General features: G+C 33.2%; 1 pseudogene; it reads right to left on the reverse strand.

Annotated features, from left to right (window-relative positions):
- Positions 1-2,507: 2,507 nt before the first annotated feature.
- LOC107869787 lies at positions 2,508-7,251 on the reverse strand (annotated as a pseudogene).
- Between the last annotated feature and the right edge of the window lie 4,520 nt (positions 7,252-11,771).

Genomic DNA, 11,771 nt, shown 5'->3' on the forward strand with positions numbered 1-11,771 from the left:
TTCTAATTTATGGTAGGACATTCTTACCTCTTTCTCATGCAGCTGGGTCATAAGTAACTCAAAAAAGGTATTCCAAATTTTGAAACGTTACATATAGGTTTATCTTTCTCATTTTCAGTATCTTCCATTAGAGCAAAAAGTGAGTCGAACACCAATACTTCTTCTTTAATTACCAACATGAAAGCTTCTTCTCTTTGTTCAGAATCACTTGATGAGTCCTCATCAATAAGCTGCCAACACTTGGTCGATAACCTTGTCTGCTTCAACCTTTTTGCTAAGCCTTACAGGAGCCCTTATAGGAGCTCGAACCTTCTCATTTTCTATACCTGCATCTAGTTTAGCATATTCCTTGTAATCCATCTTGTGCATGGGAAAATCTTTAGTGAAATGTCCAAACTTGCCATATTTGTGGTAGGTGTCACTTCTCCTTCCTTCTTTTAGGGTCCTGTTGAAATCTCTTCTTTTGGCCAAAGCCCCTGACTTCCTCAAGGCTTTTAGAAGCCTCTTTGTAATATAGACCGTCTCCTTATCTTCAGCCCTGGTATATTTTTTTGCAGCCTTAAGGACCAAATCCTTTTCAACTTTGACCTCAATCTTTAGCTTTCCAAGCTTCTTCAATATCTCATAGATTTTGAGATTCCCTATCAGCTCATCCATTTGTATTTTAATTAGATCTATGGCTTCTGTGATAGCATCGACTTTGTTTTCTTATCTCTTTGGCAGAATGCTTAAGAACTTCCTAACTTGTTTGCGAGTTGGAATTACTTTACCAAGATAGAACAACTCATTTGTAATTGCAGTAAACCTTGTGTACGTCTCCTGTATGGACTCTCCTTCCTGCATGGTGAAAGTGTCATATTGGCTTGTCAACATATCCACTTTTGACTGCTTCACCTGTGTAGTTCCCTCATGTGCTAGAGGTAGTCCTAAATCTCTTTAATAATTTGAAAAGCAGAGATCCTGTTGTACTAATCAGGACTAATGCCACACATAAGGATTTTTTTTGTCCTTGTAGTTCTTTTCTATTCTTTTTCGGTCAGTATCATCAAAATCCTTCTTTTTTTTTGGCACTTGTGAAGTCACATCACTAATCTTCACTGGTTTTGTAGGAATAAGAGGACCATCTTCTATGACATCTCATATCTCACAATCTTCAGCCATGATGAAGTCATGAATTCTTGACTTCCACCATCTATAGTATTCACCATTGAATCTTGGGGGTCTGGTGGTAGACTGGTCTTCTTTTAGATTAGGAGGAGATGCTATTTCTCTGCTCAAGATCCTTCCAAGGTATTAGCTTTTTTAAGAAAGATCCGCTCTGATACCAAATGAAGGGATGAGGTGAGTTTCTCCTTAGCTCAGGGACCTGTTCCAAAATGCACTCTCACAACAAAAACTAGGAGATATGTAAAGCAACAAGTGCAGGAATAAAGTAAGATAACGAACACAAGGTTTTTACGTAAAAACTCCTTGCTCAAGGGAGAAAAACCACGACCCGCCTTTAGGATTTCTAAGCTCCACTATACTTAAGCAACTTCTTGAATACAGACTCCAAGGATTAACGTCCTAATCCTTCGTTTCCTAGCAACAACTCTATTACAAGGAAACACAAGCCGTAACTCTACTACTTCAACCTCCAACTAACTCTAATTGGACTTTCACAAGCTAACTCTTGCTTAGACAATCACCTAGCTCTAGATGATTACGAAGAAAAGGTTACACCACAACATCTACTACAATCATAAGCTACTGTAGGCAAACTTTTAAGAACAAAATACAAAGACTCAATCTATAACAAGGAGATAAAAGTACAACTCGATAAACAATCAGTTCCCTGTTGTAATTGCAGCCTTTGATTCACCACTTCTGAAAGATATATATTTGTAAGAATATGGAAGTGTTGGTTTTCTTGTTGAGGAAGATGAGAAATATATCTATTGTGATACAAGAAAACCTAGGAGAAATTCCATTGGTTGAGGCAAAAAGGTGGCAACAACTTTTCACCAACTTTTGTACTATGTGTCAGCAGTGGCAATTTGACTGTAACATCGACAGATGATCCCAACCCCTTCCTTAATGCGTAGTAGCTTTTGTCATCACAAAACTTCTAGGGAACAAGTCCCAAACTATGAATTTGTCAATCATCAAAATTAAGGACTTAACATTAATTGTTCTATAATGATTTAGAATGTTTATAAATCGATGAGCGACATGTCAAATCAATAAACTTTGAAGTCAAACCAAACCGATCGACATATAACCCTATTGTAGTTAGTAATTTTCTATAGTTAAGTAAATATTCGAGTAATAAAATCTCAACTGTGAAGAATATATTTCATTTAATTATTTTCTACAGTAACCATAGCATGGAGATTATGAAATAAAAATAAAAGAACTTTTTTATTAAAACAGTCATGAGATATATAACAAGAAAGAAAGTAGAAACATCCACAACTAAATAGAAATTACACAGTTACAATATTAATTAAAATAGAAATAATTTCAGTCTATACAAATTTATTGTAATAGTCGTTCACAGTAGTGTATTTCACTTCTGGATGGCTTCAACACCTGTAGAAGGATGAACATCAAAATTTGCAGAATCTCCTTTAACAAATACTGAATGGCATATTGCCAAATTGACTCTTAATGGAAGATCAGATGTCTCTGCAAAATAAGTTGAATTAAAAACATAAAATCACAACATGGATATTACGTAGATGTGTATAAAGACCCGATAAATCAAATCAAATAAGAAAAACACATATGATTGATTAGTGATTTGGTTTGATATGACATTGAAAAATAATCAATCATAATAGATTCGATTTAATTTAATTAAAAATAAATACAAGATCATATATAATATATCCAGCAAAGTAGAAAAAAGCCCCAATCAAAATCAAACTTACACCCTTGATGCCCCCACTGTTAACAACCACTGAACAAAATATGAATTCACTTCTATATTCAAGTTAATCGTATAAAATGATTTTCTTCGTTAATTAAATACATTTATTGAGGCTAATACATATAATCAAATAAAAGAAGTGACAATATCTTAAGTGGTTAATTATTTTATTTACGTAATTGACACTTGATAACACGTGCAAAAGTTATTTAAAAAATTAAATTGAAAGTGTCTAATAGGTGAACATTTTATTATGTGTTAGGTGCTCAATTGAAATAATCGTAGTTTTAATAACTAAGCAAAGTTTACCGACAAATATAAGGGACTAAAATGTATTAAACCTTTCTTCTTGTTTTTTTTCAATTTCCTATCAACGTAACTTAAACTGCACATAAATTAAAAGGATTTGTTACTTTACCTTGTATCATCTGGAGAATATTTTCTTCTGAAAGATACTTCTTGTCAAGGGTCTTGCCAATCTTTTTCTCCCACAAGGACATTATCTCATTGAAGGACAAAATATTGGCAAGAGGTCTCATGTGAAGAGTTTTATTCAAGGTTCTTGGATCATCTACTGCTTTAATAGTGTATGTGGCTATGTCTTCTTCCTTCACATATATTGCTACATTGTGAAATAAAATGAATTACATGAGTCAGTAGATTATTGATTATAGTAGATTATTACTCCATATTAATTTCAAAAGTTTTGCATATCAAATAGGTTATGAAGAGTTATTATTGTTGCAAGTCTACCTAATCTGATAGCGTAGAAATTCTCTATATTATTATTGCACATACCACATAAACTCTTTTCAATGACTTTAAGTTAATTTGTTTATGTAATAAAACTTTTTTCTTTATGTTATTATTATTATGTATAACATATCAAATAAAAAAAATATTGACGCAAAGTTTCACATGGGTCAATCTAAGTTACATATCTGCCCCGTTTCAAAATGAATTGAATTAAATGAGTCAAAGACTCAAAATGCATTTAATTGCATGATTTTCCCTTTAAATGGACATGTCTTTAATTTTTGTCCTTCAAATGGCCGGATAGATCTTTAATTTTTATCCTTAGATATCAAACTTATGCTAGCGGGACATAATTCTTTAAGGGCGCGGGATATAATTTGTGAGATATTATAATGCAAAAATATAAATAAGCGTATGTTTCGTGGAAAAATTATTTTCCCTGATGGGCGAAGAAAAGGACCAACACAAATGCAGAAATACAAGTTAATTAAACAAGCGAGTTATTAACTCGTTCAAATCTAAACGAATTGAATTGATCATGCTGTTATGGGCTAATCCTTTTTGATAGTTACTCCTATTACCTTTGGGGTTTCCATTGCCAAAAATGACCACTTTTTCTCTAGGAGGAGTTTTGGCTTGTAAGTCTCCAAAATTGGGCAAGAAGAAGTCAGCAAACCAGTTGGAAATCACATGTGTGTGGAATTAATCCTTGTGACTCAATCATCTTCCTGATTTTGGCCTTGTGACCAAAATGTGATGCTGTTGGCTCAACTGCATGGACATGATCCACATCGAATCCAAATTCCGAAGGAAAAAATCTCTGCAATAACTTACAAAATTATATGATGTTGAAACGTAAAACTTCATATTCAAATGCGAATTCAAAATACAAAATCTAGAATCACTGAGTTTAATATTAATGTGATCTTATTATATTTATATATGCATTTCAAATTTTTCGTATATGTAACCGTAGTTCTATTAGGAAAAAATGAGCTCACCTGAACGGTGAAACCCTACAAAACTAACACAGATTTAATAATTTAAGGATATTAGGTATGAATTAATAAGGAATTGTATTCGTGGAAACCAAATGATTTCTTATTTTTTATTCTTTTGGTGTTTGGTATATATATATATATATATTTTGGAAACTTTCCAGGAAAACACGCAGCCGCTACACCCTCTGACTTTCGGGTGAGCACTCTATGCTGAGCACTGTGTGCGCACTGGGTAAACCCCCTGATGCAATAGCCTGCAAACCACATGGGGATGTAAACCGCACTAGGCAAGCCCTGTACGACAGGCTCAAACCCAGAAGGCATTGAGGAGGGAATCGATCCCTGGTCACCCGGGTGGGTAACCGCCCTCCAAACCAACTAGGCTGTCCCGAAGGACAAGAAAAAATACATTGCTTCAACAGGGATTGAACATTTATGTGTAAGAAAATACCATGGGGTGAAGTGGCGGTGGGGTTTTAGGGTTGGAAGGTGATAATCGATAGCGTGGAATACTAGTGTGTATTTTCCTCCCATCGAACCATTTTTTTGAGTTTAAGAGACTTTTTCTCCTGTATAAATATAGTAGTACTTCTCAAGATATTTTGACCAATCAAATGTGAGAAATTTTAAACATATTTTCTAAAAAAAATATTTTCGTCGGTACAAATTAAAACACACACTCTAAATGTAGTATATATCAAGAAGCTATTTCCTTCTATAAATACCTTGATATTTCCAGCTTCTTTAATTGCTTTGATGATGTTCACTTGATCAGTGACAGAATTTGATAGTTTGTGCAGAGGAATTGAGAAAGAAGAAACTTTGGGGTAATGAACTTGATTGCTTTATTCAATCTGGAGAGGAATATATATGCACACAAGCTTCTAGTAACTACCTTCATTGTTGCACCACTAACTTAATCATTGATAGCTGGACATGGCAACTGGCTACCAACTTCCACTACTAACAATTAACAAACTTCAACTACCACTAACAACCACAACTAACTTCAGCTAAGCATCTATCTAATTGACTCTAATTGACTTTGATACTCCCCCTCAAGCTGGAGGGTCCAAAATGTTGAACACTCCAAGCTTGTCAAGTAAATGCATGTGTTGAGAAGTAGTCAGGGCCTTAGTCAGCAAGTCAGCTTGTTGTTCCTTCGTATTCACATAGACAGCCTTAACCACTCCTTCTTTAATCATATCTCTGATAAAATGGCAATCAATTTCGATGTGCTTTGTTCTTTCATGGAATATGGGATTCTCTGTAATCCGAATGGCAGATTTGCTATCACTGAAGACTGCAATAGGCTTGTCAATGTGAATATTCAACTCCTGAATAATCCTTGCAACCATGTCAACTCTGCTACTACTGCTGCAAGGCTTCTATGCTCAACTTCTGCTGAGCTCCGTGAGACAGTTTGTTGCTTCTTTGATTTTCAAGAAATCAAGGAATCTCCAAATTTCACTACAAAATCAGTAATTGACTTCCTGGTGTTTGGACATGCTGCCCAGTCAGAGTCACACCAACATGTAAGTTGTTGAGTATGACCTAATTTCATAAGAATTCCTTGACCTGGTGCATTTTTCAAGTATTTGACAGTTTTGAGTGCAGCTTCCCAATGTGATTTCTTGGGTTGTTGCATGAACTGACTCAGGGTTTGCACTGAGAAGCTGATATCAGGTCTTGTGATTGTAACATATAACAACTTTCCGATCAATTTTTGATATGAACTTACATCACTCAATAGTTCATCTCCAGCGGTAGTATCAGTACCATGACAGAATTTGATAGTTTGTGCAGAGGAATAATTGAGAAAGAAGAAATTTTGGGGTAATGAACTTGATTGCTTTATTCAATCTGGAGAGGAATATATATATACACACAACCTTCTAATAACTACCTTCATTGTTGCACCACTAACTTAATCATTGACAGCTGGACATGACAGCTGGCTAACAACTTCCACTACTAACAACCACTACTAACTTCAGCTAAGCATCTATCTAATTGACTCTAATTGACTTTGATAATCAGCAAATTGCTTTTCCCCAACAGCTGAAATCACCACATCAACCTTCTTAATTGCCTTGATCAAGCTTTCTTAATTGGATATATCTCTCTAATTATGAGGAAATTGAAATATAAGACTGAGTTAAGTCATGGTAATGTCGCACTCACAATCCAAAAGAATTTATTTTGGCTCAAGAAACCTCCATAATTCCAAATCGGTTTAGTTATTTAGAAAAGAAGATAGATTATCCGTTACAACAGATTATAATATGTTGATTGTGCATAATAACAGATTGCATAATATATTTTTACGATATAAATCATAGAGTGAACAAGTCATATGTATCAAAAAGAGTATGTAGTTTGTGAGTTACATACATAAAATAGTGTAACACCATTACTCTTGAATGTGTCTATAAGTTTTTGACTTCTCAGGATTTGCAAGAGTGCTTTCTCTCACCAAAATGAAAGTTGGATGTCCAGATTTTACACTTTCATTATATTCACTAGGTATTTTCCTATGTAACCTGTGCCTCCAATTATTAAGATCTTGCTTTTCTCTTTCATTCTACTAGTAAGAGAGCGGAAAAAAAAGGTAGCTCGGGTTTGAACGGCGAGAAGGGAGAAATTCTTAGCAGGGAGCGCTTCTTACTGTAATCGGTCTTCTATGAATTTAAAAAGTTGTTTGGATTCAAGTTTATGTGTATGAAATGGAGTGGAAAAGGTGATATTGATGTGAGATTTATATAGGCAAATTCAAGATAGTGAATTTTGCACAATAGTACGCTAACACAAGGAATTAAGAAATCTTAACATTAATAAATTTTGCGGTAGTATTACTTAGTTGCTAGTTGGATCATTGACCTGCTAGATGAACATGTTAGGAAACAACTGGAAATAATAATACATAAAAATATCTTAACCATGTTATATTTTGCAACAAATAAAAATATGCATGTTGTCCAAGGGCTTATCTGAATCCCTTCAGCGGAAAATTATAGCATTCATTGGTAAAATTATTTTTATTTATATATAGTAGATGTTGAACTCTCTTTAACTAGTTCGTGTGTTTACTTTTTTCGATTTTAAATCCTCTTAATAAAAATATGGCTCTACCACTATATATAAAACTCGAAGTTGCAACAGATTTCTTTTCTTGCTGAAAAGTTGCAATGGAGTTAGTGTAGTTACTTTACTTCTGCCATATTGTTTAAACATTGGAATAGATTAGGTGTTATCATGTGTCATTCGACCCAGAAATACGTTTTAAGAAAAAAGAAAAATAGTACTCTAAAATCCAAAGTAAGAGGATTATCATACTTAGTACTACTACGGCAATTATTAGTATTGTTATCGAAACCATTATACCCGTTTGGTCATGGATAGTTTCCATTTTTTTTTCCTGAAATTTTGTTTCGAAAAAATTGTTTGGACTTAAAATTGTTATAATTTTCCCTTCTATCACTAAACTCTAAAAAAGATTATTTTTCGCTCCTAATCATTCACACACACAAAAAAATAACTTCATTTAGTGTTCATGTTCATACAATTCTAATTTTCAAAAATCATTTTGAAAATAAATATTGTTTTTTTTTCAAATTTCACAAATCTTATGTCCAAACGCCTACTAAATTAATTAAACAAAGAAAACTAAGCCAACATGTGAAATTACATGTTTTCTCTAAAATATTCAATTTTTTTCCTTTTAAGGTAAGGTGCTTTGCAAAACTTCAATGCTTAATTGTCGCAGCATATTTACTTGCACATGTTGGGAGAAGCACCAGAGTAGCCTGGAAATGTCTACGATTCCATAATACATGGATAATTATAGTAAAAATAATAAAAATCCCAACCTTATTAGAATTATTTATACTTTCTCCCACTTTCTTAGTTACTTTACTCTCTCTCTTGATTTATATACATAACAAGGTCGACATATACATAAAACTTTTATATATGACCAGGCTGACATATACATAACAAGGTCGATTCATATGCATAACAAGTATGACAAAACCGACATATACATAACAGGGCCGACATATAAATAGAAAGCTATGTATATGCGTTTTTAGAGAAAAATGGAATTTTTGTAATATGTTTGGAGAGATGAGATTTTTTGTAATAAGTAAAACTTAAGTTATGGGTTTGTTTTACTTATTACAAAAAATCTTAGGTTAGGATTGGGCCAGGTATGAGAGGAACCAGCCTACACTGGTGACGTCTCAAGAACAATAACAATGCGACGAGACACCCACTCAGGCAAGGACGAACTCGTCCGAGACCGATTAAGATGGTGTTGTAGACACATGTGATTTCGATCCTCCTCGAATTTTAAGTTATTTTTTTCGATATTACATATTTATATTTGGTCTGATATTATTTAAATTCTTATTTTATTTTTCATAAAATTTTAGTTAGAAATTAATAACTAAATAAAGTTAATTTTGAGATATTTTATTTTATTTTTATTCTAATTTTTAAAAATAATACAAAAATTAAAAAATATTTTTCTTTTTAATTTTTAATAAATAAGTTAGTAGTTTTAGTACTACCTTAATTATATTTATTTTAGGCTATTTATAAATTTTTATTGTATTTTTTTAAATATAAAAATCAATTAGTTATTATTATATTTATTATTATTATTATTATTATTATTATTATTATTATTTTATTTATTTATTTATTTATTATTATTTTGTTATTATTATTTTCTTTAATTAAAAATAAAATAAAATAAAATATATTCAATATTCAAAATCCCCTCCCCTTATCTGATATTAATTATTCCCCCAAGAATCCCCTCCTCTTATCTGATATTAACTGTTCCCCCAAGAATCCCCTATTTAACTGACTCCTCAACCCCAGAAAACTAACGTACATTGGAACATCAGAGACCCTGCATTACACAAACTGAAATAAAAAAAGCTGACACAACATCAGAGTGAAAACACAAACCAGACTAAGAAGAATATGAAAAAAAAGAGAGAAAGACTGAGAAGAATATGAAAAAAAGAGAGAAAAACAGACAGTGAAAAACATCAGATAAAAAAGAGAGAAAAAAATGTGAAGTTGAATTTAACTTCCGTTTGAATTTCCAATGCTGATTGTTTCTCGCATTATTATTCAGTTTGAATAATTACAGGTTCTTTTTCAATCTTGAACCATTTTATGTTATAAATTTACTGAAAAATATGAAGAAAAAATATTTTAAGTGATTTTATGCACTATTCAGTATGTAGTTGAATAATTATGTGAATTGTTGTTAATATATGTTACGTAATTGTGTTATTTCATATTGATACATTTGCATATTAATATTCACAAATTCACTATACACACATAATGACACACAATAGAGAAAAATTTACATTGAAATATCGAAATACTTTCTGATGTTTTTTCTTTTTATCACACATTGTTAAAGCGTACAACATACAGAGCAACACTTACAGACACCCAACCACGGGTTGGTGTGCTGGTTCAATACCTCACCCCTTAAGTAAGAGGTTGGGGATTCGATCCTCACCTCTAGTGAATGGAAAAATTTTCTGTGGTCAGTTTCCTATAGCTTAGTGCAGTGACAGTAGAAATGAAGAATTAGTCTCGCGATTGCCGGCGGTAGGGATACATTGAGAATAAAAAAAAATACTTACACCCACACAGTGGAAGAATGGAAAAATAAAAAGGAGAAAACCAGTGAAGAGGGAAAAGATCGAGGAGAGGGAAAAATTAGTGACCGAGAGAAATCGGTGAACGGAGGAAACCAACCGGCTGGTTTTGAGTTTTCCAGTGGAAAACCCGTCGGAATCAACCAAACCTCACCGAAAAACCCCTCCGCGTCGCAACCCGGACACCGAATCTCACCGGATTAAGTCACTGCGGACCCAAGATCGACCAAACTCCCAAATTGCGTCCCTCCACTAAAAATTCGATTGGAACCACCGTCACCGGAGAATGTCGAAGCTGGCTGGCCAACAACCCCAAAATCCGATGGCGACGCCGATAGGTGAAGCCCAATCGACACGCCACCTCTCTCTCCTTGTGCTCTCTCTCCCTACAGATCTGGCCGCCGCAGGTGAGCCATGACCAGTGCCGGAAACCTCTCCCAAAAATCGATGAAATCCGCCGGTAACCACCCAAAAAAAATTGCCGTTCAGCCGCCACCACGATCATCGGCGACCCATAGTCCGATCTCGTTCCCTTTCTCCGATGAATTTTGGATACCGGCGATATTGACCAGTAATCGCTCTCTTTTCTTTAAGCGTCGTCCATCGCTATCGTACTTAATTTGCTGTGGTAAAAAAGGGGTTATTTAGTTAGACTCTCTTTTGTTTTATAGTATTTTAATTTTATATTAATTAAGAAATATATAAATTTGGGGATTATATCAAAAATAAAAATAATATAGTTAACTTTGGATATTATTATTATTATTATTACTATTATTATAATTATTATTTTAAATGATTTGTCATTATTATTAAATTTTAATAATAATTTTATTAAAATTAACTAATTACTTAATTATATTTTACTAAAGGTTAAATAGTATTTTAAAGAGGCAAGTCATTTAACGCTAGATAAATTGTTAGATATTTTTAAAATATTTTATCTCAATTAAGAATGCGGCGTACACATCTCTTTGAGACATTTAAAATTCAAGGATGCAATAATGTACTTTGAAAAATATTTTTCTAAAATTAATTGTCACTAATTTATTTAATATAAGCAACGTTGACAACTATTTTCAATATAATAAATGAGCAAATTTAAGCCTTAACATAATTTATCAAAATAATTTGAGTTAGTATAAGTCAATAAAAGTGACCGTGTTAGAATCACGAGACTCGAGGTGTGCCTCACACCTTCCCCTCGATTAACAGAATTTCTTACCCAGTCTTCTGTTTTCGTAGACCATAATAAAGAGTAATTTTCTTTTGATTAGGGATTCAAAAAGGTGACTTGGAACACCATAACTCAATTTCAAGTGGCGACTCTGTAATTAAATAATCCCTATTCAATATCGTTACTTTAATTGAAAAAAAATCCTCCGACTCGACTCCTCGGGCAAAAAAGAGATG

Source organism: Capsicum annuum, chromosome 4 (assembly GCF_002878395.1).
Source record: "Capsicum annuum cultivar UCD-10X-F1 chromosome 4, UCD10Xv1.1, whole genome shotgun sequence".
Taxonomy (NCBI): domain Eukaryota; kingdom Viridiplantae; phylum Streptophyta; class Magnoliopsida; order Solanales; family Solanaceae; genus Capsicum; species Capsicum annuum.